Raw genomic sequence first — 27082 nt, 5'->3', positions numbered from 1 at the left:
GCCCGGGGCCCCGCCTGGAGCCAGGCCCAGACGGGCGGGCTCGCCGGGCGAGCGCCTGGTGGCGGGTTTGCCACGGAGCCCGCCGGGCACAGCCCGAACAAGCTACGTGGCTCCCATCTCTCCAGCCCATGGGCCCACCACCTGTGGGAGGAACCGTTGGGGTCGGGTGCGATGCCACATGGGTGGCAGTGAAGGTCAGGGGCCTCGACGGACCAGACCCGGGCGGCAGACGCTGGCTCTGGGGACGTGGAACGTCACCTCTCTGTGGGGGAAGGAGCCGGAACTGGTGCGGGAGGTGGAGCGCTACCGGTTAGATCTGGTGGGGCTTACCTCTACGCACAGTCTCGGTTCTGGAACCATACTCCTGGATAGGGGTTGGACTCTTTTCTTCTCCGGAGTTGCCCAGGGTGTGAGGCGCCGGGCGGGTGTGGGGATACTCACAAGCCCCCGGCTGAGCGCCGCTGTGTTGGAGTTTACCCCGTGGACGAGAGGGTCGCCTCCCCACGCCTGCGGGTTGTGGGGGAAAACTCTGACTGTTGTTTGTGCATATGCACCAAACAGGAGTTCGGAGTATTCGGCCTTCTTGAGACCTTGACTGGAGTCCTGCATGGGGCTCCAGTGGGGACTCCATTGTTCTGCTGGGGGACTTCAACGCACACGTGGGCAATGATGGAGACACCTGGAGAGGCGTGATTGGGAGGAACGGCCTCCCTGATCTAAACCAGAGTGGTTGTTTGTTGTTGGACTTCTGTGCTAGTCATGGATTGTCTATAACGAACACCATGTTCGAACATAGGGATGCTCATAAGTGTACCTGGTACCAGAGCACCCTAGGCCAAGGTCAATGATCGATTTCATAATCGTTTCATCTGATCTGAGGCCGTATGTTTTGGACACTCGGGTGAAGAGAGGGGCAGAGCTGTCAACCGATCACCATCTGGTGGTGAGTTGGGTCAGGGGTGGGGAAGACTCTGGACAGACCTGGTAAGCCCAAACGTGTAGTGCGGGTAAATTGGGAACGTCTGGAGGAGGCCCCTGTCCGACAGACTTTCAACTCACACCTCCGGGCGGAGCTTTTCGTGCATCCCTGTGGAGGCTGGGGGCATTGAACCCGAGTGGACAATGTTCAAAGTTTCCATTGCTGAAGCTGCGGCGAGGAGCTGTGGTCTTAGGATCTTAGGTGCCTCAAGGGGCGGTAACCCACGAACACCGTGGTGGACACCAGTGGTCAGGGAAGCCGTCCGACTGAAGAAGGAGTCCTTCCGGGATATGTTATCTCGGAGGACTCCGGAGGCAGTTGCAGGGTACCGGCGGGCCGGAGGGCTGCAGCCTCTGCCGTGAAAGAGGCAAAGCAGCGGGTGTGGGAGAAGTTTGGAGAAGACATGGAGAAGGACTTTCGGTCGGCACCAAAGTGTTTCTGGAAAACTGTTCGCCACCTCAGGAGGGGGAAGGGGAACCATCCAAGCTGTGTACAGTAAGGATGGGACACTGTTGACCTACACTGAGGAGGTAATAGGGCGGTGGAGGGAGCACTTTGAGGAACTCCTGAATCCGACTAATACGCCCTCTATGTTAGAGGCAGAGCTGGAGGATAACGGGGGATTGTCGTCGATTTCCCAGGCGGAAGTCACTGATGTAGTCAAACAACTACACAGTGGCAAAGCCCCGGGATTGATGAGATCCGTCCAGAAATGCTCAAGGCTCTGGGTGTGGAGGGGTTGTCCTGGTTGACACGCCTCTTCAACATTGCGTGGAAGTCTGGGGCGGTGCCAAAGGAGTGGCAGACTGGGGTGGTGGTTCCTCTTTTTAAAAAGGGGGACCAGAGGGTGTGTGCCAATTATAGGGGTATCACACTTCTCAGCCTCCCTGGTAAAGTCTACTCAAGGTGCTGGAAAGGAGGGTTCGGCCGATAGTCGAACCTCGGGTTGAGGAGGAACAATGCGGATTCCGTCCTGGTCGTGGAACAACGGACCAGCTCTTCACTCGCAAGGATCCTGGAGGGAGCCTGGGAGTATGCCCAACCGGTCTACATGTGTTTTTGTGGATTTGGAGAAGGCGTATGACCGGGTCCCCGGGAGATACTGTGGGAGGTGCTGCGGGAGTATGGGGTGAGGGGGTCTCTACTCAGGGCCATCCAATCTCTGTATGACCAAAGTGAGAGCTGTGTCCGGGTTCTCGGTAGTAAGTCGGACTCGTTTCAGGTGAGGGTTGGCCTCCGCCAGGGCTGCGCTTTGTCACCAATCCTGTTTGTAATATTTATGGACAGGATATCGAGGCGTAGTCGGGGTGGGGAGGGGTTGCAGTTTGGTGGGCTGGGGATCTCATCGCTGCTCTTTGCAGATGATGTGGTCCTGATGGCATCATCGGCCTGCGACCTTCAGCACTCACTGGATCGGTTCGCAACCGAGTGTGAAGCGGTTGGGATGAGGATCAGCACCTCTAAATCGGAGGCCATGGTTCTCAGCAGGAAACCGATGGAATGCCTTCTCCAGGTAGGGAATGAGTCCTTACCCCAAGTGAAGGAGTTCAAGTACCTTGGGGTTTTGTTCGCGAGTGAGGGGACAATGGAGCGGGAGATTGGTCGGAGAATCGGGCGCAGCGGGTGCGGTATTGCATTCAATCTATCGCACCGTTGTGACGAAAAGAGAGCTGAGCCAGAAGGCAAAGCTCTCGATCTACCGGTCAGTTTTCGTTCCTACCCTCACCTATGGTCATGAAGGCTGGGTCATGACCGAAAGAACGAGATCCAGGGTACAAGCGGCTGAAATGGGTTTCCTCAGGAGGGTGGCTGGCGTCTCCCTTAGAGATAGGGTGAGAAGCTCAGTCATCCGTGAGGAGCTCGGAGTAGAGCCGCTGCTCCTTGCGTCCGAAAGGAGCCAGTTGAGGTGGTTCGGGCATCTGGTAAGGATGCCCCCTGGGCGCCTCCCTAGGGAGGTGTTCCAGGCACGTCCAGCTGGGAGGAGGCCTCGGGGAAGACCCAGGACTAGGTGGAGGGATTATATCTCCAACCTGGCCTGGGAACGCCTCGGGATCCCCCAGTCGGAGCTGGTTAATGTTGCTCGGGAAAGGGAAGTTTGGGGTCCCCTGCTGGAGCTGCTCCCCCCGCGACCCGACACCGGATAAGCGGACGAAGATGGATGGATGGAAGATGGATGGATAACTGTGCAGTCTGTTGTGTGCAGTGTAATGTCAAAGTCATCCAACGTCCTGTTGTCCTGTTAACCTGTATGCTGGTATTTACTATGAGATGTCAGTCCAGCATTGCCTGCATGATTTGTGTTATTACCTGGAAAGTAACAAGATTTGGATTTTCGGCATGGTTGTGCGCAAAAATGAAAATGGAGCTTCATGGAGACAGCTAATGTTAACCCTTGTGTTGTCTTCACCGTCATCCATGAACTTGTCATTTTGGGTAAAAATTGAAAAATGCGTTTTTGGGGGAATTTCATCCTGCTTTTTGACGTTTTTGTCCCTTTTTTTATTCATGGTCAATAAACCTAATAAAATTATTTGAAAAAAAGCAGATATTATGAATTATTTTGAGTAATACAATAGTTAAGATCAGAGGATGTTGAGTGAATCACAGACATTTTTTTTTTTCAAATGCCATGAAATTAAATAAAACAACCAAAATTCAATGGAAGTAATCATTAATCTTACCTGCGAAGAACATTGATGCATGGATGTATATGTTGTATGGGTTCCATACAGCGTACATGCATGTATCCAAATTATTTTGGGGCAATTTGGTTGTAAAGAAACCCATATTTCTGATATAAAAAACACAAGGGTTAATGTTAGCTGCCCTTTAGTTGTTTGACTTTATATAGTAGCCGTATTCTCATTAATGTGATGTTAAAAAATATTGAGAGCACCGTTTGGCATAGTTATCAATGCCGTTAGCATGGTGGCTAGCACTAATGTTACTCCGTTTATGACACATTGTCTCGGCTGTACTTTCTAACATGCTGTGTGCTAACCGAAAACCGCTAGCCTTTACAACAGAGCCACTATACTTGTTAGATGATGCGCACGGTTCTCTGTGGATTTGGGTTTGTTGCAATGTGCTCGTGGTTGAAAATGTTGAAAATGTAAACGAAGCGGTGTGCCAGAAATGCAATAGGCCATGACGTAGGTGCCCTTCAAGGATAATGTTGGAAGCCCCTCTAGTGGACAGAACGTATACCAACAACCACATGCTGATAGTGGCCTTGGCAATGCATAAGCATGAGTAGTGAGTAAATATAAATTATAGACTGAATTTGAATATATTCTGAATATTGAAAAAATAATGAAATTTAAATGGTTTTATTTTTTAAGATTGACAGCTCTAATTCATAATTTTACAAAATCATAAGGAATATAGATCTGCAACTAACAATTATTTGCATTATTGATGAATCAGCCAATCAATTGATTGATTGGTCTATAAAATGGCAGTAGATATTAGGGGTGGGAATCGATTGGCACCTCATGATTCGATTCCCATTCAGAGGCCAACGATTCGATTCCAAACTGATTTGCGTGATTTTTAAAAATATATATATAAATCTGAGTTTGCTACTCAGTTTGGTAATCACTTCCCAGACAAAGCAGCTAGACTAAACTTCGATTTTGACATATACAGTATTTGTCACACACAAGTTTTAATGAAATACTTTGTTTACTGAGGTTTTTATTTTGTAGTCATTCTATGCTTAAGCCTTAAACATGCTTGTGAAAGTCACCCTCTCTCACAGTAATCTTCCAAGTCAGAGGCTCAGTCATGTTTAAAGGTGGATAATTGGTTTCTTAGAACATGAACCATGAGGTGGTCAGATGTAATGTGATAAAGTAGATGAACAGCCTATGTATTTTGCCTAATTATTTTATGTATGTCTTATTAGATCATGTGTATATAAACAAAATGTAATTTTTTTTCCTTCCTGCCATTTTTGTGTTTTTTTTATTCTGCACTCTTGCCTAAACTCTAAGTTGTTGTCCATTATCCCATCCTCTTTCAGTCACTCTGTTTTCTGATTTGTACTTGTCTGGAGACAGTAACTTTTAAATAAAAATCACAACATTAAAAAAAAATGTTTATTAACTTATATAATAATGACAATAATGATAATCAAATCGTTCTAGAGAGAATCACAATGTATCTAAGAATCGATTATTTTTCTCACCCCTAGTACATAATAAAAAATCCCTCAAATAACGGCCTAAGCCCCAAAATGCCTGGGCTGTCTACAGAGGCCGCATTGTTTTACAGTGTGTTCAGGGGACAGGCAGCTCACGGATAGTGAGGAGATGGTTGCTGTATGTGACAAAAAATGTTGTAGCCTAAAAAACGCGTGACATTGCTTAGAGCACCTAAAGTATAAGTGTGGCTCAATGATGTTTCTTTGAATAGTTTTCTGACAACTGAGGTCTATGACACAGAGGAATAAGCTTTATTATGGCTTTTTGGATACACGTGTTCTACTTGTTGGCATTGCAGGGGATTTTGCTAACAATAACTATAACACGATTGTTGTTGTCTTTTTTTAAACAACAGACAAATGTAATCATCTTTTATTTTCTTTGAAACCACCTAAATTAATTCCATGACGTTATGTCCCACAAGGTACATTTACAGTGCATGACCACATGGAATCCAGAGTTTATGGGAGAAATAAATTGTTTCATAAGTGTCCTCTCGAAAACCACTAGACTATACAACCTGCCTGTCTAGAGGAAAGAGTGAGAGAGAAAAAAAGACTACTTTTTTTTTTTTAAATGTAAAGATTAGAAATCAAGAGGCTATGAAGTGTGAGCGAAGGAACGGAAATTGAACCTCACTGCCATAGCACCAGTCAATCAGATAAATAACGGTATAATCGAGTTTTGCCCCTGACATGCATAATTCATATTACATTTAGCGTTATATCGTTGTTTTTTTCCTCAGGATGACTTTGCTGCTTAGGACAAATTGTTGTGGCTATAAGAACATGATGGGAATTATTTTTTCTTCTGTCAACCATGCCACAGGTTTTTGCCCAGAGGGATAGTACAGCGGTCTCATGAAAGCCAGAGAGTTGCCTTTATGTGCACAGATCACTCTTTCATCCTCCCTTTGAACCCAATTGTATCCATACTTCACATGGCAAAACTCATTCTGCACATGGATCAAGGTCATAAATGTATTACTCTAAGAAGCAACCTTTAATAATACTCCAAGAAATATATTGGAGTTCAAACGCAATCAGCATTATTGTTCTATGAGCTTTTCCCAATTCCAAAAGAGCACTGGGAGTAGTTTTACATATACTCAATAATTTACTTCATTTCAACATACTGTTGCTAACAGGGGTGCAACGGATCACAAAACTCACGGTTTGGATCACAGTTTTGAGTCACGGATCAGATCAATTTGCGGATCAGCACAAAAAAAGAGGGGAATTTAAATAATAAAAAAAAAATGTAATAACAATAACTTTTAACAATACCTCTTTCACCAGTATATTGCGGTTAAACAAAAACAAACAAACAGATAAGGGTATTTTCCAATAACTTTGAATGCACCACAAGGTTTACCAGTTTTAAAGGTGCTCTAAGCGATGTTGGGTGACGGCACTTCTCGTTGACGTTCAAAGTATTTTCAAACAAAACCAGGCTAGTTCGCCCCTCCCTCATCCTCATCCCGTCCCCTAACCCTCCCTTCTGTGCATTAACCCTCCAACCTCCATCCCCAAATTGTTGTTGTCGGTTATTGGCTGGAACGCTGGAAGACTGTTTGTTATTTTTGGTGGTGCAGGTTGGCACAGTTTGTTTTTGTTGGCGTTTGTAGACCCTGGGCTGTCTACAGAGACAGCGTTGCTTTACAGTGTGTTCAGGGGACAGGCAGCTCGCGGATAGTGAGGAGATGTTTGCTGTATGTGACAAAAAATCTTGTAGCCTAAATCGCTTAGAGTACCTTTGAGTTAACGTAACCTTCAGTCACGTCTGTGTTGTTTTTCCGACAACAGCAGTGACCGAGTGCTAGTTTGTGTCTTTTAGCTAATAGCGACAGACTGTTGTACGTACCGGTGTTGGAACGAATGGATCCGTACGGATCAACTACGGTCCGTTACACCGCTAGTTACTAAATAGTATTTTGGTTTTGCCGTTTGAATTAGTTACACTCATGGTATGATATAAATGATCATTTGGAAGATGTTACAATGCTAATGGATGATGCATCAAAACCAGCCAGATACCATTGATATATAGAACCAGTGGGAGGTGCAGGAGAGTCACCTGGGTGGAGAAAAATAGAGTGATTTCTTCTGGCTCCATAGTCCTTGGCAGGTGTAGAGGCAGCTCACTCACAACTCCATGGACCACCTGCTGCCAAATCTGATTTAGTGCAGGGAAATATTTTCTCCCCGAGACCATGCCTTCGGTTTAGAAGGCCAGGCCACATGTTGTGAAACGAAGTAGGCCGGCAAACTAAACGGGTTGTCATTTACCCACACTGCGTGGCTATTGATTTACTGCTCCTTGCTGCTGGTTTCCTGGAGGGGACTGCGAGCAAAAAAAAAAAACGCCTGCATGCTCCATCAAAAGAAAGCTTCCTTGGGCCAGACCTCCCATGAGGCTCAACTGCCAGCACATGAAAAGGCATCAGGTTAGTAGAGTGGATGTACTATTTGCAACTGTGGATAATGCACATTACAATATTCACTGTAAAAATAATAGTAAAAATAGTATTATAATTATTAATTAAACATTAGCATGTTTCTCTTGTAATAACTTCATATATGCATTTTATTATTCTTACTTAAAACACTTTCCAAGACATGTAATACATGGTGGGGTGGTATAGGCATTCATTTTTGTACTTTTATAACTGCAACACTGTCACTGCATTATGTAAGGAATTACAATGAATTTGCAGAAGATTTAAACAATTCAGCACTTGTACCTATGAAGTCACATTGACTTATGAACTCGCGCAATCTTGACGACATCATGCGATAATCGGTCTGGGGGCTGGTCGGTGTCATACTTGTAGTGTTGCCACTCTTTCGTCAAAGACACAGCAAGAATGTATGGCACTAGGTTGGTCTAGTCTGTTGTGAAAGACAAAAGAATAGTGTAGTCTGATCCTGGCATAACGGGCATTTCTCGGGGTGGAAAGAAACCAAAGCATGAAAACGGCAAGAACACTCCACAGACTTCACTTCAGTCTGGACTTTCTTGCTGTGAGGGGATAGTGCTAACAACTCAGCCAGTGTGCCATAGTCATTCAGACTGTACTGGTGTGATCTAAACTCACCTTGTCACCTTTTGAAGATCCAACAGCAATCTGAGCACAAAGGCGGTAAACACAACCAGACCAGATCTCAGCAACATCCCAGCCTGATCAGATGATACAAATTGCATTGAAATTACCTTTTAACTGCAGCCACACGGCTCTGCGAGAGCTTCCTCAGTGGCAGATCCTGATTTTAAATCATTCGTCCCTTTAAGTTGCAATTTACAATAGGAGATAAACATACAGTAAACACATGCAAACATTTTTCCATCTCTGCACATTAAGAGCACAATTCTTTACATAGATTTAGTGAATGGTATATTAATGAAAAAAAGCCGTGAGGCTAAGGATACACCGAAGCATGAAAATTAATTGATATTTTGTTGTCTCCAACCTGTTAACTTTCTCCACCTCCACAACACATTTATTCAAACAGCAGTCAAGAATTTCAATTGAGAGTGGAGGATTTCATTAAGTCTGCAACTAAAACGCAGTGTCATCTCTAAACATCCAGACAAATAAATAAAAAAAACACTTGCTTTAAATCTTATACTAACTCCAAAGCTTCATACTGTAGCAAGTACATTGACATACTGCTGCACTTCAATTACTTTAAAACAAGATCATAATGCAATGTTAATGCAATTTGTGTGTGTGATTAGTGCTGGTGGCCGAGGTGCAGACTGGCTGCACATTGCATATGATCAACCCATTACATTCTGCCAGGGCTGGTTATGGAAATATACTTATAACAGTGCTACCTGATGTTGCTGCCCACTGAGACAGAGGGAGATATCACATTCATTTACCAGCCTCCAATTAGTGCTGAGCCCACATCATCATCAATTCACATACTAATTGTCCCGTGTGGCTAGTATAGTATACCACCATCTGTGCAGTTCCTCTAAATCTTGAGCAGGTTGTTATTTTTAGGGAGAAGAGACATGTGGTTGTGGTTGTAAGGCACCTGCAGGTCTACATACAGTATCTGCACTGTATGAATTAGGAGGGTCAAAACTATTGTCAAAATTGTCATTATAACACCACAGTCTTCAAATGGTAATTAATTAAAGAAAAACACACCCTGAGGTCTGTCATTATAATTGGAAATCTACCTTCCATGGCTGTGCCCTTTTCATTGTTTGCTGTTATATATTGCCTCGCAAATAACTCATTAAAAATAGACATGGTGACCTCAAATGGAGATGTTTCTAGTGCAGCTACAACAGAAACATTTCTTTAGCATAAAACATCAATGGTAAATGTCAGTTTGCAGCTCCTCAAAAATCAAAGAGCAAGGCTTCTTTTGAAGCTGCCATTTTGCGTTTATGATCAAAAATCATACCTCAAGAATTCTATCGCAGAAAAGGTCAAATTTTCTACCAACTGTAGCCTCTACAGACCAGAACATAAAGCTGTAAGACATAAGTTCACTTCATTCTCTGAGGGTTGTTGAACGTCTCACTGGGGAGCAAAGGAAATCACAAACTCAAGCACAAATAGAAGTTGATAAGCCGCAGAAGGAAATAATAAGACTTTCACACCCCGTAATGCATCATATTGTACACTCATAGTAGATAAGTCTTTTTTACATCCAAGTTAAATACAGTTCACATAGTTCTAATAAAGACTGGCTAGCAGTTAATGGCTTTATGATTATTTGTCTGGAAAAAGTGTTTTACTGACTGAAGTGAGATCAACAGCCAGGCAACTCAACTATTTCAACTAATGCTGCATTATATTGCAGTGTAACCCTAGCAGCTGCTGTGGCAAACAGCAAACAGAATAGGTGAACTGAGTGTGTGTAGGCGTTTAGCCCCAGGTTTAGTAGAGACCTTGAAATGTGCAACTTTAAGTGTTTTCAAAGCTTACATGGAAGAAAGGCGGCTATGAAACACACCTTACAGGTTTAATAGAGGCCATATTGCCCAGCAGTCTTAAAAGAAAAAACTGTATTTCAACATGCTGTCTGTGTGAAAGACTGCACAAAAGTGAAAGGTTTCTGCTGTGAACTGTAATAGGTTGAATCAGGATAAGACGGCACTTACTGGGTAGCTCTGAAAGATGTCTCTTCCTTTTGAAAAAATATTAGCATTTTAGGGTTTACAAACTTCAAAGAGTCGAATCGATTCATAATTTCTATAAATCCAAAACTATCAGTCTTGTAGACATGTATCTCCATCTTAGAGCAGAGGGGTACATTTACAGAATTAAAACATTAGGATCTTTTGTTAGACTAACATGACTGGACCCATTACTAGCAATACTGTAGCTGATGTCATGTCAGATTTTTTGTCAGTGGCAGATCTCAATCAGCACAATGGCTTTAGGTTCTCAGCATGTTTTCCAAACTCACATCTGAACATCAAATAGAATAGAAAATCAAATAACAAATAGGCATGTCATTACAATAGAGGAGCTTTGTTGTCCTGTTTTAAAAGAGGATATGTGAAATTGACAAACTTTTCCTGCATCTCTCGGTCTGTACAGAGCGGTTTGTGACTTGGGCCATGTGTATATGTTTCAAGATGTCTAAAGTCAAGTGTGCTTCTGTTAACACATTTCGATCTGGCACTGAGTCCGATCACGCACCTCATCCAATCCCTTGGCTGGCTGCAAAGTAAAATGATTCAATACATCCAATAAGCTTTTCGCTTTCTTTTCTTTTCTTTCATTTGAAGCAGGTTGTGTACTGCCATTCTGGGTCAGTCAACCCCATTTCAAGTGTCTCTCCTTCAATCTATACCAGGAATTTCCTCTGCGGTTTCTCTTTTCAAAAAGTCACAGACGTGGGCATTGCTTTTTCGCAAAAACACAAAAGAAAAGAAATCCTTCACAACGATAACACAGTTCATTGTGTCAAAAGGGGATTATTCACAATAATGCCACGGCATTGTTACATCTAGATTGTTGTTTCAAGATATTGCTCTCCGTGTCACTGGACAGGATGAATTAACTTTGCAGGAGCTCTTACGAGCCATTATTCAATTATCACTTGATTCATCAGGAACGAGTGCAATAAATTATTAAATGCATCATGAAAAGACTTAAGGGAATATCTCACAATCCTTGCTCATGAGTTTGAACTATGAACATTAGTGAGAAGGCACGGACAATAAAACTAGACATTAAAAATGTCATCCTCCATTCTGGCTCCACTGACAGGCATTAGACCAATAAGCACAAATGTCTGAAGGATAACGCTCGCATTAGGGCTTGATTCATTCACTGTTCCTATTCATAGCCCTCTGTGAAACAAAGTGAATATTACTGTGTGTGCATTACATCCCGCTTCAGTTGAATCCTTTCTACAGGGAGCAAATGCACAGCATAGATCACCAAACAAAGCTTATAGGAAAGGCCCTGATTGGCCTCATGATTGTCCTCCATTCAAATCATGGGGATTAGTCCTCTATTATGAGTGGCACTATTAACCCTGGTACATTTGTGGATAATTTCCAGGATGTTAGGCTTTTCGAATATGTTTCCGTGTAATGTAACAATGGAAATGTAATGTGGCCATGTGACTGGGGTTAGCCTGGAAATATGTATTGATTTTATATCTTCTATTTGGTGAAAGTGTGAGCTGAAGACATGGTCATGCCTGTGATGTTCATCACTGCTCAAAGACAATTATGGAGTGAGAACTTAAGGGTAGCAGAGGGTAATCCTTTTACCAGGCTCCCTCACGGCTTTCCAGTGGGTTGCTTGATTCAGTATATTGACTCCAACCACTCTTGTCTGCCCCCAAAATTACCTATTGATTTACCCTTTTGACAGTTGTTAGTTGGAAACTTAATCACAGCGACCTACATTGTCATATAAAGTACATTGTTGTTCGGCACTAGCTGCCGGTTCTCCTTTTGTGTCAGTGTTGTAAGTATTGCGGCTGTCACATACATGGAAAATCAATACATGTAGTATATCAGCTCAGTTTTGCTTACAGATGCTAAGACCTTTATGTAAATCTCTTTATACTGAGCTTTGATGAAACTAAATTATTCTAAAGCAATTGGTAGAATGTCCTTCAAATAATGAATTGTCTACAAGTACACAAGTCTTGGTATTGCCTTTTTCTAATAAAGCAGTGTATATTATGGCATTGTTGGGGCTCTAAAATTTAATTTCTATCAGCAGCTGCTAAGCACAGAGGCACAGTTTTTGTACTGAAATCATGACAAATTGAAACCTTAAAGCTACATTGTGTAAGAATTTATCCCATCTAGCGGTGAAATTGTATATGATAACCAACTGAATATTACTTTCTAGCCCCACCCCATTCCGAGTAGGGTTGAACGATTAATTGCATTTGCGATAATATCGCGATATGTTAAAACGCGATTTCCTAATCGCAAAGGCTGCGATTTGGTCTCGATTTGATGACTCGCAAGAGCAAATCAGTCTGCACTATGCAGAGAAAGCATCAACTTAGCACACTAACGCTACACTGTACCTTGAGCTGATCTCTTTCATTCAAACAATTCTGAGTTGAAGTTTAAAACTTTTACAGCCATTTTAATAAAATGAAGGGTTTTGTTCGGGCTCGAGTCCATACATGCAGTTAATGGATACAGGCACGCAGAACTGAAGGCTCGGTTGGCAACAAGCTAGCTCTGATTAGCGGTTAGCTCCGGTTAGCGGTTAGCTACGTTATAAAGATATGGGTGGAGGAGCTGCCACTGAGAGGGGTAACAATCAGACTGATAAATGACGGTTCGGGGAGCTTTCACAGCAGCGTGGCCGCGGGGTTTCAACGGTTTTATTAGTACAGTTAATCCCACGTAGACCACCAGCAACTAACGTAACGATAGCCTCTCTGAGCTAGTGCAGTGTTGACGGTGTCGGCACGCAACTTCACGAGGGGGAGGGGCTATATATATATATATATATATATATATATATATATATATATATATATGTGTGTGTGTGTGTGTGTGTGTGTATATATATATATGTATGTATGTGTTTTTACTTATTTAACTGTCTAGTGTGTAATTGTGTGTTGTTCATACTATACAATGATTTATTGTTTGTCTTTGTTGAATAACACAGAAGACAAAGAGCTTAAAAAAATAATCGAATATCGAATCGCAATCGCAATATTTGGGGAAAAAAATCGCAATTAGATTATTTTCAAAAATCGTTCAGCCCTAATTCCGAGCGTGTGTTAACTCCTACGGTGGCCATATTATTCCTAGAAGTATGACTTCGTCCGTGAGTGTTACTTCCAGTGTTATAATAGTTTTACGTTATTTTGGTACCATTTCATTGCTAACATCAGCTATCAGGTTCCCAAACATATGCAAGCTAATGTTAGTAAAGTATCACTGCTATTGTTATTCTGTAAATTGTACGAGATTAATAGTATAAGGCAATGTTTACAGTGCAGGAGAGAAGCAACGGAGGTTTGTGTTTTTAATATAGTTCTCTGAGCAATATGAACAATGTCAATGAAACCAAAATGAGCTCTTAGGATCTCCATCGTTTACACGCAGCTGTTCTAGCTGTAGCTAGTCTGTGTTACAACTGCACATGATGTCAGTTGTCTGCCAGGAAAATCATGACACATATGATTACGTTTATGATACAAGGTAGACAATCCTTTTTCATCACTGACGCGAGGAAAAGTATCCTAGATGTCATTCTAGCGTTATGCACAACCATGCTATAGTTAGCCAAGCAACTATAAAACTTCGAATTTACACAAATAGGCAGAATTACCTTTTGAGAAGAAAGCAGGCAACTTCAGCGTCCCTTTTAAAATCCTTGCTCGTTATGAGCCATTTCCATCTTGTAAAAGCCACTCCAATATCAACTTTGGTCTTGTTGCTTTGCCTGTCGCGTTGTCATTTTAATTCTCTTTTTAACTTCCTTGGTGACTCCGTTATCTTCTCCCTCTCCCTGGCATTCGTCATAGTGCCACTGAGTGTAAAAGCGTGAAAGGCTAAGGTATGTCCCTCTATGGCTAATGTATTGATAAGATGGAGGCGCAACATGGCGGCCGTCATTCCAGCGACTCGCTTGTATGTATTCTGAATGATTATGAATGGCAGATTCTATGCTTACGAGAATACTTTGATTAGTTGGTGGAAGTAATTACACATGGGCACATATTTGCAAAAGAACAAAAGGGGTTTTGTTAAGAATCAACAAAAAAAATTACACAATGGAGCTTTAAAAAAACGCTGTTTCAAAAGTCAAACATTTAGAGACTTTGCCATCACCACATGAGATGGTGGGCAATGGGGAAAATGAGAAAATTCCCTACGTCACTGAATTTTATTTAATTAATTATACGGTATAAGGAAAATATGGATTTGTATAAAAAAAGAAATAAACCATGATATGTAAGTTGATGTTGTGCAAAATGTAGAACAACATAGGTGTGTGTAAAAACATTATCCATAGAAACAAAGATGGAGATTAGGGTTACACGGATATAGATTTTTGAAAATCAGTCAATGCTTGTACTGAGGCTGGTAACAATTTGCTTTGCTTAAAACTGCTGAAACAGTTTTTAAACCACCAAACAATGTTTACTCTCTCTACACTTAAATAATACACTCGTAGGGGGGCAAAAGCCAAAATGACACGGTCAACTTTTTTTGGTGTCCAAATTCTGGGAGCAAAATGTGTGCTCTTTATGATGCCCTTCAGAATTCCCACAATAGAACCTAAAAAGTGGTGTCCATGGCATGTACATTTCTTTTCTGCTAACAACACCATAATGCAATGTCTTGCATTTCAAAGAATTAGAGTCATTAAATATGACACCTGTCAGTGATGATGCAAAATTATAATAATTCTCAATGTACTGCTGACTATAGAGTACACTACTGAGTGTTTAATCATACAGGAATAATGAATAAAAGAAACAAGTAAGTAATTTCGTAAACAGCCAAATACTTGTACATTTTATTTCAATGCCATTTTGTCAAGTACATTCACATTAATCATCCCTTAATCACAGATGACTTCCCTACACTGAAAACAAACCCAGACAAGCAAAGCTCCCCAGAAGAAATGTTCATGAAAGAAATATAGCAAACTTTGGGAAGGATCACAAAATATGGAACCCCTTTACGGTGCTAGTGTGCAAATGATAAGATACAATACAATAAGGACAAAAAATAGATAGAAGAGTATGGCAGGGTAAACAAGTACGACAGCAGTTTTCAGATTATATTATGTATTTACATAATTGCAAAAGGGTTCTCGACTGTTGTAGAAAGAAGTGGCTGATCTTTAATGCCATATCTACATTGCCCATTATGAGCAACCATTCATCCAATGTTCCAAAGGCACATTCTGTTCACTAATCCAATATCATTTTAAAAGGCTAATTGAGAAAACATTGGAGAACCCTTTTGCAATTATGTAAGCACATAATGTAATCTGAAAACTGCTGTCCTGGTTAAAAAAAAACAATGCAACTGATCTTAGCTGGTATTCTGTCTATAATGGAGTGGAATCTGATCTTAGCTGGTATTCTGTCTATAAGGGAGTGGAATGGAAATGTCTAAGTGACCACAAACTTTTGACCGGTAGTGTATATAAGAAAATGTCCACTGACATTAAAATGTCTGTGGACACTGATTCAAATAAGGTGCCATCAGACTTCTATAATTAACATAAATAGCTTTATTTACTTGATTCTGATGATAAAATTAAATTACATTAACATTCTGTATATCACCAACTGATTAACACCTAGCAACTGGTTAGACCTTTATTTATGCAATTCATCTCTGCAGGAATATGTTGAGCCTGATTTGAAGTGTTGGTTGTGTTGTGAAGAGCTATATGAGATGTTTGATGAGTCATTTCTGAACTGAATTAATCAACAAAAGCGGTAAAAAGGCCTTAACTGGTCTTTGACCACTAGATGTGTAAAGATTACATGCTTTCAAATACTTAACCAATCAAAGTCTTCAGAGGAATGAGGCAGGCCTTTTAGCTACATGAGTACATTTGAATATTTTGATCAACCAATATCTCTAAATAAAAAACTGATACGGTTTACTTTCATGGAAGTTGGAACAGCATTTTTCTTTTTAAATAAACATAAAAACAAGTGTTCATGAGCAGTATTCATCAGAGGAGAATAAGTTTTTCTGCATAACTTGTTTTCTCAAGGTAGAGAAAACTTGATCTCAAATACCATTTGAACTAGAGATGTTCCAAAACTATTTTTACCTTCCCGATACCGATTTCGATACCTGAACTTCCCTGAACTTGCGGTCGATACATTGTACTGATCCGATACCAGTGCGTTTAAAATAAAAAGTATTTATTTTGTTTACAGCTGTACTAACCCTGTATGGATGTGATATGATTGCTATCACTGTTGAATGGCCTGGTTTAGGTTAAACCCTTTGTAAAATATGAACAAATACATACTAGGGCTGGGCAATATGGAGAAAATCAAATATCACGATATTTTTGACCAAATACCTCGATATCGATACCGCAACAATATTGTAGTGTTGACTATTGGTGCTTTCACAAAATATTTAGAAAATTTGATTTCTGGTAAGTTTAGAAAATGATATCACTTTACTGTAATGCTGCCTTTAAAACCAGGTAAAGGCAACACGTGCCATATTACGATATCCAAAATCTAAGACGATTAGGGTTGGGTACCGAAACTCGGTGCCAATAGGGAACCGGTGCCGACGTAAACGGTAGTAACGAGACCGAATAAGAACGAAAGTTTCGGTGCCTCATTTCGGTGCTCGACTTTACGCTACACCTGACAGCATGTAACGTTAGCCTACCTTTAGCTAGCAGCTGGATTAATCACGGTTAAAATGCTGACAGCTAACGTTAAACAGTGTAAAGTGTGACTGTATTTCACTGTGGAGGACTTCAACAGCGGGATGTAACAGTCTGCACTGCAGCGCAGCAGCTGCCGTTGTCGCAATTCATAGATATACAGTATGTTTATATGGTCGGAATTAAACAACACAGACGGTGCGTTCACTCGCAGCTGCCATTGTCGGAATTAAACAACACAGATTCACTTAAAACAGGTAGCCTTGTGGTGCATTCACAGTAATTGTAAAATACCCTTTTCTCATCTGGGGTTCAACAGCAACTTTACTGGTGAAATAAGTTATTGTTATTGTTATAGTTATTACATTATTATTAAATCTTTCATTTTGACCATGGCCTTAGCAATAAACAAGTCACTGACTGTTGTTTACTACACTTATTTTTTTTTCTTCTTTTTTTTTTTTAACTTTATTGAAAAGTACCGGTTCAGGCACCGTTTAGGCACCGGCACAGTTTTAAAAGTATCGATTTAGCACCGGAATCGAAAAAAAAAAAAAAACGATACTCAACCCTAAAGACGATATCCAGTCATATCACGAAATCGATATAATATCGATATATTGCCCAGCTCTAATACATACAGAGAATGAACACCATAGAACTTTCTTTTATTATCTAGTTTGACAGTCAGTCATAAAGAAAAAAGAACTACTTAAAAAGTATTTTAAGGGTTAAATTACATGGTATTAGATCATGCATAGGCCTTTACGATAAATCGGTATTGAAAAAAACTCTGATTTTAACATAAGATTTTATTTACAGTGCATTGGAAGTTACAAAAATGATCAAGTAGTTTTCTAAAATCCGTCAGATTTATTTAAGCTGTTGGCAAGTTGCCATTCTACAGTAGCTGCTGTGACAGTGAACTTGTCAGTCATACATGAAAGGCGGCGCCCAGAGAGGTTGGTGACAAAACAGTTTGTGACTGCTGAGAGTCGCCTGTTGGAACCATTAAAATAAAGATGACAAAATTAAGATGAAGGTACAGCTGGGAGGAACTGGGAAGTTTTGGTGATATTTCTAGACTTAATGGCAAGACCAGCATCAACTATATTACAAATCCAACATCTTGAACAATATTTTAAAGAAGAAATTGAAGAAAGAAATTGCTACAACGACTCAATTTGGATTCTCAGTCTTCACAAATGTATGTATGAATATAAAATGGTGACAGAACATATTTAAATATCTAAGGGAGCCTGAGTACATACACTCAGTCACAGGCCACTGTATTAAGTCAAAAATATTGGAAACTAGGGGTTGGCTATATGGACAAAAAATTATATCTCGATATTTTTGGTGATTTTGACGATAACGATAATTAGACGATATCCTTTTAAAAATGTGTTTTTAAAAGTCAGAGTTACTTAATCACTGATTATAATAATGGGCACAATGTTGAATGAAAACAGTTATTTATTTTCTTTAAAATGTAAGTATTCAAGTAAAAACAATTCAAAGGCATAAAATACTAATACTAATTGAACTAGCGTAGGGACATTGAACTCTGAGTCAACATTCAGTTGTTCACCTCTGCTGTAATGTAAATTGTGCAGCATACAAGCAAGATGAAATCATAATAATAAACAAAGGGCTCTGTTCTGTAACATATTGCACACAACCATGTCCTTATTGGAAGCAGTCCTGGAGCTGCAACGGCAGTGTCAGGCCAGGTTTTGATAGTCCTTCTGACCGGGATTTATGCTGGAATCAGGAGTAGTTGGATGTGACCGGACTGACCCATGTGAGGGAGAGGAGCAGTTCTGTATGCTTTCTTGATGTTAGAGTATACATGGTCTAGTGTGTTCTTCTCTATAGTAGCACAATCTACATGCTGGAAAATGTTGGGGAATACAGACTTTAAGGACGCCTTGTTAAAGTCCCCTACTACAATATGTATCACCCCCCCACGCTGCAGTTTGTTCACTATGGTTAGCAGTGAGCCAAACTTGTGCTAACATTAGCATCGGGGGCTATGTAGACGGCAGTGTGCCGTTTTTGTGGTAAATAAAATGGCTTGTATATTAGCAACAGGGCTTCCAGGTCAGGTGAGCAGTGCTAGGCAACGATCCTGCAGCTGGTACTCCATTCATTATACACTTGCCGGAGTTCTTGTCTCGATCCTGCCGGTAGCTAGCTCGGCCCGCTAGCTGCCGACAACAATCCACGGAGCGCCCGGTCTGGCTATGTCCTCCGGGATGTTATGAGCCGCCTGGAAGGGTCTCCTAACGGCTGTGTTGTATCGTATTCCTATATTGATTAGTTCAGTGTGGCAATACGTGTATAAATATACACCGACAGGAGAGCTAGTAGCCGCTGCACAATCGCGCCGCCATCTTTGTTGACATGAGTCAATGCGTAGCGTTCCAATGCGTGTTTTGAAGTGTTTTTTTCTAAGTAATTTAAATACTCGATAATGTCAATTTGCACATTGTTAACACAACAATGACGATATTATCGTAAACGATATATATCGCCCACCCCTATTGGAAACACCCTTCAATATAATGGAGTCCAGTATACCATAAAGTATCACCTTCCTGACAGTGTCAACAAAAAGCTTCATAAAAGTGGAGTATACAAGTATATAAGAGTACATTTTCATTCACTTTCACAGATTTAACATGCTGGATTGCCGCTGGACATTAAAACATGCACATCTTCATTTCAAGTGGAAAAAAAAGGTCATTCTACCCACCACAGCATTAAACATTTATATTGTTTATGTTTTCCCTTTTTTGCAGCAAGATGCCTCTCAGCAAGTCTTGATATGCACGAATGTATGTTTTCTCTCCCTGCTGGAGCTTGTGTTTTTTTTTTATATCCATTACTGCAGGCATTAGTGGGGTGTTTGCACTCTGCACTGAAGCTTGCTGGTGTAATAAACTGTTAATTTTTCACTCTGACAGAATATCATTAAGCTCAGCTATAAAGGAGAGATGGCAAATAAAAGCTAGGCATTCTTATAATACTTTTCTGCACAAGTTTGGTAATAATAATTATAACACTGTTGGGCAAATGCAAGCACAAATGTTTCAGTGTTGATACTGCAACAGCAGTGATGTTGGCTTTGCACAGCATTGCCTGTGTGAGTAGATGGTCTGTGATATGGCAGCAATGTTAGTCTCTCTATTCTTCGAGATTGCATATTCATAATTCAATTGTACAATTTATTTAAGAGGATGTTTTGGCTGTAAATCAATACTTTTTGGGACATTTTCTATGAATATAAACATTTCTTTTTTTTAAATAACTTTTAACCAACCCTGTAACAGTGACTTTCTGGGTGATTCATTTCCCACATTTCCTCAGGAAACAGACAGAGGCTGCTCCTGCCAGCCTGGGAGGTACAGAGGGGAATGAAAAGCTAGTTTGGATAGGATATCTGTCCATCTCCAACCATGGAGATTATAGCCATGACAACTGTTGTGGCGAACGGCTTACAGCTTACCGAAGTACCTGCAAAGAGATGGCCATGATAAAATAAATTACCTGTGTGATGGCTGACGGCTTAAGAACACTGCCTCATTTTATTTTATATTTTTCCTAACTAACAGAAGTGTTATCTGATTTTTGCTTGGGCTAAATTGATAGAGATTAAGAGGTTTATAACTAAATGGGTTTCTCATTTTTACTCCCAATAAGAGGTTGTGTGTCTCTAATGTTCAATCTAAACATTCAACCAATCCTTTAGGTTAAACCATGATGAACACGTCCCTAGGCCTGTTCATATTGTATATTGTTTACGGTGTGCTCAAGGCCACCCCTGTTCCTATAACAAAAGGCCAAATTTTTGGCTGGGCATCATGATTTCTGATGTGATGCCATGTGGTTGTGAAGGTGCAGGCTACTCTTCTCCATTCCTCTCTATGCACACTCAGCCTGTGGAGCTGAGGTTTAAAGGGAAGGTCTTATCAGTGTCCGCCAGGTCCTACCCCTCCACTGGAGTCGGGAACCTCGCAGGTGAAGGCAGGGGAGAAAGTGAAGTCTGGCAGAACAGGGAAGAAACAAGGAAGACAAAGAAGTGCAACAAAGGAGAAATAGGTAGAAAAGAAAAAGGACCAAATGGAAACAAGGTGTTGAGAGAGGAAGAGTAAAAATCAAAATAGAAACAGGGTTTGAGGTAGGTATTAGACTCGCTACCCCGCTGTGACACCTTCCTTTCTGAATGGCAAAGCTATCACTTTATCACTACCATGAACTTCAATGTGGCACGAGACTCATCATAACCTGTACTTTGTGACTTAAGACCATTCATTGTAATTCGTAATGTTCTGCAAAAGACTGCTGCCACAAAAAGCAGAAAGTTGGCACCCAGTGAAGAATTTTGTTCAAGTTGAACAGTTTGTTAAAGCTCAGTAGAAAATGTATTCCAGTTCAGTCCGTTTTATAATACAGGTATGAATTTCTTGTGGTGATGCGTTTTTCTTACTTCTACAAATAAAGCAGACAAAGTAAGCTTGCATCAATATAGTTTCAATATATAGCTACAAGGGTTTCTATATTGAACCACCATTTTGCATTGGCAATGAACAATCATAAAGAAAGAAATCCACTATAGAAGAGCTAGAGAAAGCAATTTCTCCGCCGACAGTATAGCCTAGACATATCACAATGCAGTGCAGCTACAAAGCATGCAGGGACATAACTCTCTTACTTTTTCTTTTCCTGGAACCTCTTGTAACATTTCTGCTTTCTGTCTGCACATACTGTATAACCCTGAGCTGAATGAAACAAACTGAGAAATTTAGGAAATAGCAGGACAAGGAAGCTTGAGGGAAACTACCAACACTCCATGGGTGTTTTTTTTAATACTAAAATAGTTTCACATTCTGGGAAATACACTTACTCACTTTCTAGTTAAGAGTTAGATGATACGATGTATACTGTCTATAGTGTAAACTACAGCCAGCAGCGAGGCGACCAGTGGATATCACAAAATGTTAATGGTCTCAGCCAAGAAATAGGCTGCCACATAACCCTTTGTAAAAACGCTAATTGTCTTCGGTTTTAGTACAGATGAAACAAAAGAAACATGAAATGTTGATTAATGAGATTTAGAGGTGCTTGTGGGACGATTTAGAGCTGTAGCTTCATAGCTAATGGACAGACATGAGTATATGGTATCAATGTCATCATCTAACTCTGCATCAGAAAGGTGAATAAGTGTACTTCCTAAGCTATTCCTCTAATAATACTTTGATAAGGTCCAGAGCACAAATGGCTGGAAACTGAGGAGACCTACATGCCAACCACAGTGATGAGACAGTTATAACATGGTGAGACTGGAACAGTAGAAAGCCCTCCAGCCTTTAGACTGAATCAAAGGTAATATGGGTCACTGTTGGTGCATTCTAATTTAGACATCTCTCCAGGGGCAGATTACCTTGCACAACACACTCCCAGAATAGCAAGACACACACCTTCAAGTTAGACCTAAAAATACATCATATGGGGGAGGTCAAGCCATCTGTGTAGCGTGGGCTGGAGAAAAAGAAAATGAGTTGTATGAAGGTCAGTTGTTTGAATTAAATTAAAAGTACATAATTTATTTTGAAGGATATTTCTTTATGATATTTTATTATGTTTTGTAAGATGTGGCGGACAAAGGAGTAGCAATTGAATTCATTTTTTATGTTTTTTTAGACTGTGTTCAATTACTTCAATTTACATAGTCTTGAATTGCCAGACCTATCTTCACAGTGCTGTGTCAGCGATGGAGTGGTCCAGCTACACCGCCTATCTAGTGTATTCAGGAATAAGGGAAAAACACTTGTTTATATTTTTTTAAAGCTAAGATAGCAAGAGGGGAGGGACATGCTTTATCCCAGCAATGTGCATTAGTTGAGCCAGACAACACTTTAATTAGGGCTGTTTGAACGAATTCCGGAAGTGAAATATAATTTGAACAGTACATTTTTTTATAAATATGTTGGCTACTGTTAGCAAATCTCGCCCTTCTCGCCTTGGCGTACCCGCATGTGAAAACAAAATGCTTTTGTCACGTCACATCTGATTAGGGCTGGGCGATATGGAGAAAATCCAATATCACGATATTTTTGACCAAATACCTCTATATCGATACCGCAACGATATTGTAGTGTTGACTATTGGTGCTTTCACAAAATGTTTACACAATGAGACTTTTGATAAATAATCATCAGTAATGTGGATATAATGATTAAGTGGGTAAAGGCAAATAATACAACAGTCTGATAAGTTACAACAGTCTGGTAAATTCAGAAAAGTACATCACTTTACTGTAGTGCAGCCTTTAAATCAAGGAAAAGGCAACACTTATGCCATATTACGATATTACGATATCCAAAATCTAAGACAATATCTAGTCTCATATCACGATATCGATATAATATCGATATATTGCCCCAGCTCTACATCTGATGAACATAAAGTTAGCAAGAGTGAGAAACGCAAGGCATTGTGAGATCTTAAGCCCAGTTCAGACAAGACAAGACTTTTTTTTTTTCCACACACTATGGAGTACTCCCTGTGACGAGTACATTGACTTGGATATGTAAAATTGGGGAATGTCCCTTTAAGGCTGCACTGTGTGATTTTTGACCACTATGGGGGCCGTACTGGGTCTTAAAATACTATTGACTAATTAAGTTGTAACAACTAACTGCATATTTACACATCCAGCAGACACACAAATCCATGAGCATCCCACTGGAGTGTTTCTGACCATGTGGTGAATTTAAGCTCAATATTTCCTCAACTTTTAGAAGTTGAGAAAAACATCTGACTCAGTTTCTAAAATTATGTGGCTGTGTTCATCAGTCGCTTACTTATGTTCTCCATTGTTTCATGTGATGTAGCATTTTGGATTGTCAGATTCTTTAGTGAAATGCAAAGGTTTTATATGTTGATAAGAGCTTTAAGACTCAATCACACCATCACAATAAAAAGGCCAGAAAACCTAAGCTCATACTGAAACATTTGATGCAGGTTCTTTGCTGTTCTGAAGTGAAAAATAAATGTAATTTGTCACATAAATATGAGCAATGTAAGATACATTATGGGAAGTTTGAAGTATAGAGTAACCTGCCTGTTCTTTGCTTTTCCAGACTAGACAGTTTAATTCACTTGTAAGGACACAACATGTGAGGGAAATCACAAAGTGACAGGCCATAATGGTACTGTTTTAAGACATTAGTAAAAGGTTTTGATCTAAGTTTAAAAGCTTTTTCATTACATCTGGGCTCATTGAAATGCCAGCTAGCATTTTTTTTCTACACCAACATTGTGCTATGAACCAATTAATGGAAAACTGTAGTAGTGATTGTTATTACAGGCCTAAAAACTCTACAGTGTGTCTGAGAGAGAGGCATTAAAGCTATGAGAGATCATATAGATACATACAGTCACATCTCAACAAACGGCGAAAAACTAAGGTGAGTTTCAGAACACTTGGCAACCTCCCATAATTACCAGCTTTTATGATAAAACTCTTAGGGCAGGAGGAGCCCAATGAGGGATGTGTCCTCAATGTTGGGCGGGAATTATTTGTTCAAACTGCCATTTGGTTACATTGTGACATATTGTGGTCATTTCCCTGAAACCTGTGACAGCGTCCATTCAATTAGAGAAAACGTCTTGTGAAAAGAAGTGGAACAAAATAGCACATCATGATCCAGGGTCAGTTCTTACCCTCTAAATTCTTGATAGTTATATTTCAGAGAATAATTTCGTAAGGTAGCAATTTTCTTCTAAATTGCTGTTGAAGGGAAAGGATGACATTCCAGTAATGTCAATGGCAACAGATAGTACTGAATGATTCTGCTAACGTATTTTCTAACTGGCCCCAAGTTAAGGCATAAATGAGATCTTCTGTTCCTTTACAGATGACAGTGTAATAGCGATGTGCAGCAATTATTCAAAGTCATTCATATACTTACTTGCATTTGCCTGCCTCAAGAAAATTGACATGGTTCGCCATCAGTTAAGTTAAATTAGGATGGATACAAGTAAGCTTATATTATAATATTAATATAATAATATATATGTAAACCCCATTTTCTCGTAAGGGACATTAAAATCAGCCAGACACGCAGTCACACACAAAAATAAATCTGTCCAGTTGAGGGAAACCATTGACATCTTGCAGAAATATCCCCTTGAAATGACAAGTAGGCACCATGACACATCAAAGTGGTGCAGCAGGTGAGCCAAATCATTATATTAGGCAGATTTATGGCTTCATGAAACTTGTTATTACCCACAGCGCGCTCCACTGATGTTTAGCCTGATGTCTTTATGAGGAGGCCGGTGTTCACCTTGCCCTGACAGACACTGTGTGATGATTAGAATACTAGAGACTCAATTTGACTTACCTCTCAAGTCAGAGTAGCAGATGTCGGTCTGCAGCATTTAAAAACACATTTGAATGAGGTGAAATCAAATATATTTTCTTAATCAGCTTCTAGGCTACTATATGTCCTATATGAACACCATTTCTCCTGCTAAAGTTAGAAGGGTTTTGACTATTTCACGTTATATTTTTGTCCCCTTTTCACTGGTTTGAAGTGGGAAGGGCTCAGTTGGGAAAATGTAATGTCACTTACTTTGGTGCACCAATCAGAATCTCATGAGAGTTGTGGGGGTTATTATCTTCGCCAAGGAGGATATGTTTGTGGTTCCGTTTGTTAATTTGTTTGTTTCTCAGCAGGATTATGTTGAACGTCATAAAGTAACATTACCTGAAAACAGCGTGTAGTTTCTTTTTAGCATCTCACATCACACTTTCAGTCACTATGACCACTACTACAGTCAGAAACATTGTGCCAAATGATGAACAATAACGTCGCTGTCAACGGGCTTATCTGCTAATGTTAGCTACCGACCGTTACCTTAAAACCATCCAGCAAATAGACGGTACCGTAGGGTGCCGTACCTGAAACCGGTGATTTAACGTCACTGCTCATTTTACACTAGAGATGTAACGGTAAACCACGGTAAAAATGTTGACGATAACAATTACCGTTTTCATTTAAAAGATCATTATTATCACGGTGGATTACCACGGTGTAGAAACCCTGTGTTTAATCCTTCCCAGTTTCATCCGAGTCTCCTGAAGTTGCCACGCAGGCGCACTGCGTAGCCTACAACGTGTGTTTCTTCATGAAGTTGGAATCATGGCGGAACGAGGACATGACAGCGCTCAGGACATTTATCAGCCCTGTAAAAAAGGCCATAACAACACTTGGGGCGTTTCTCAATACCAAGAATGCAAACTACGGACTTGTGCTCTTGGGGAGAACGTTCTTGCTGGTTGTTCTCGGAAGAATAAACTCGCAAGTTCACAAGCACAGAAAACACTGTTAACAGTTTGAGATGATGCGTTCTTCCTGTTATTGCTCAACACCTCCAGCACAGAGGCTACCTGCAAGGCTCCAAAATACCAGCTAGAAATAAAAACCACAACAATATAACCACTTTGTATTAAAAAAATCTCCGGACAAGAAAACATCATAATGCTACAACTATTGCAATAATATTGAAAAATTAAGCTAATTGAGCTTTAATTTTATTGTTTATGGTTTAGCTCAAAAACCCCTTACTTATTCAAAAGAGTGGAACGCGATCCCTACTATTATTAGCATATAAGTTTAAGTAAGTTTAAATTAAACAAATAAATAGGCATATGCACTGGTTTGTCCTATGTGTTCCTATTAGTGTTATGTGGAATTATCATTTCTATATTATTGTAGTGCACTGTATATGCCCAGGGAGATGGAAATTAGAAATTCAAATTATAAAGGTTGGTGTCTCCCCTTTAGTCTACATAACATGTCATAGCAGGTTACCACTTTATGTACAACTGTTCATTTATCATAAAGACTGAAACTCAACTTCTAATAAATCAGAAAACAAATACACCGAAAAGAAAACGTGTATCTCATAGACTAATAATATACAGTCTATCTGGTATAAGTAGCTCTCCTGTGTGTGTGTGTGTGTGTGTGT

At 40.3% G+C, this 27082-nt stretch overlaps 1 long non-coding RNA gene across 3 annotated transcripts in view; it reads right to left on the bottom strand.

Moving 5' to 3' along the window:
- LOC114556500 (uncharacterized) overlaps window positions 1-27082 on the bottom strand; it is a 51094-nt gene that overhangs the window by 12235 nt on the left and 11777 nt on the right. For all 3 annotated transcript variants that reach the window (XR_003692692.1, XR_003692690.1, XR_003692691.1), the window contains exons 2-4: window positions 8282-8364; window positions 7928-8075; window positions 7261-7605 (exon numbers count right to left, since the gene is read on the bottom strand). This is a non-coding gene — a long non-coding RNA (uncharacterized LOC114556500). The remainder of the gene's footprint in view (window positions 1-7260; window positions 7606-7927; window positions 8076-8281; window positions 8365-27082) is intronic.

Source organism: Perca flavescens, chromosome 6, assembly GCF_004354835.1.
Source record: "Perca flavescens isolate YP-PL-M2 chromosome 6, PFLA_1.0, whole genome shotgun sequence".
Classification (NCBI taxonomy): Eukaryota; Metazoa; Chordata; class Actinopteri; order Perciformes; family Percidae; genus Perca; species Perca flavescens.
This window is presented reverse-complemented; position numbering and strand designations above follow the sequence as displayed.